The sequence below is a fragment of the Nuphar pumila genome, chromosome 1 (assembly GCF_984573655.1).
Source record: "Nuphar pumila chromosome 1, dmNupPumi1.hap1.1, whole genome shotgun sequence".
Lineage (NCBI taxonomy): Eukaryota > Viridiplantae > Streptophyta > Magnoliopsida > Nymphaeales > Nymphaeaceae > Nuphar > Nuphar pumila.
Window position 1 is genome coordinate 23,773,717 of NC_143249.1, and position 1,847 is coordinate 23,775,563.

The following is a 1,847-nucleotide window of genomic DNA, read 5'->3' on the forward strand; positions in this document are numbered from 1 at the left end:
TTTTGTATGTACAGGAGAGGTGTGACAGCGGGTCAGGTCCAGACAAATATGGATCAGCCTCGACCTAACCGAGACCGAGTCGGTTACTTTTGAGGGGGTGCTGTGTGTTCTCGCCGAACACAAATTGCGTTTTCAGGTACGGAAGAATATTTTGGGACCCACAATAATTCATATTCATATGCCAATGTTGCTCACGATAACTTTATAATAAAATAACATATAAAAAAAGTAAATATACTTTTGACTGAATTGCACATTCTCATTTGTTTTTAGCTTGTCTTACAACTCATGGCCGCCTTTTTGTTCCTGTCTTGTGTTAGATAGAAAATTTTTATGGGATCGTTTCTACCTCGTAGAGATAACTATAAATCGAACGACTGGTTCGATTATTGGTGGGCGATATAGGGGGATTTGTCGACCATCTCTTTTTATAGTATTCTTTTCTTCTTCGTTTTTGTTAGAAAGTATGAAAAAAAACAATGACGCATAACCATTCCAACAAGTGTCATTAAGGTCACATTGTGAGTATCTTTCTATGTCATCATGCTATTATTGAAGAATGTATGTCATCGTGAGTGTCATTAAGGCATTTTTTGTTATTGCAGGTAGATTTTATCATTTCAACGGTTGGAAACTTGAAGACATTTGTAAGACGTTGGGACATGTTGACAAGAATGTTTGGTTACATATGCGAACAAGGGCCTCTACCCTATACGGTATTGTTCATTCACTCAGTATATTCAATGTAACGCAAACCGTGGTTGTAGTAACACGTATATCGATTTATAAGATATTTTTTTGTTTATTAATATCGATTTGTAATATATTATGTTAAAATATCGTATATCGATTTGTAATATATTATGTATTTTCTAGTATCGATTTGTGAGATGTTTTTTTGCTTGATAATATCAATTTGTAATATATTATGCTGAATTGCCGTATATGGATTTGTAATATATTATGTATTTTCTAGATTCATTTATGAGATATTGTTTTGGTTGAAAATCTCAATTTGTAATATATTTTGTTGAATTTTCGTATATCGATTTGTAAGATGTTATATGTTTTCCAGTGTCGATTTGTGAGATATTGTTTTATTTAACAGTTAATATCGATTTGTAATATATTATGTTGAATTGTCATATATCGATTTGTAAGATATTATGTGTTTTCTAGTGTCGATTTGTAAGATATTATTTGTTTTTCAGTATCGACTTTTGAGATATTGTTTTGATTGTTATTATCGATTTGTAATATATTTTGTTGAATTGCTGCAAACGTATGCGCTGGCTAACGCAAATTGATGTTTTGCTCATGACAGTGTTGACCATATAAACTTGTTGCAGTGAAGATGATGTGTCTCAATCACTGAAAAGTCATGGAGCAACGGACATTCGTACTATCGACGCACCTGAAGAAATGAATATGTGCACTATTGATGCACATGATAATAAGGGTGCATGCATTGGATTCACTCTAAACTTGAATATTCCAACAGATGAAATGCAATTCGATGATGATATTCTATCAGACGAAACACAATTCGATAATGAGGTAGACGATCATGACAGTGCACTTGACAAAGGTGCAGGTACCTCAAGTCTACATGATATTACACTTGACTATGTTCCCGTAAAGAGAATGCAATTTAATAATGAGGAAGCTGCATATAAATTTTACTATGATTATGCCTTAAAACTTGGATTCAATGTTAAAAAGTATTCTTGAGCAAAAAAATGCACAGGGTGTCGTGGTGAGAAAGGCATATGTTTGTTCTAAACAAGGTTGAAATAAGTCAAGTGAAAATCCAACAAGGAGCAAGCCAGATTCAAGATGTGTCTATC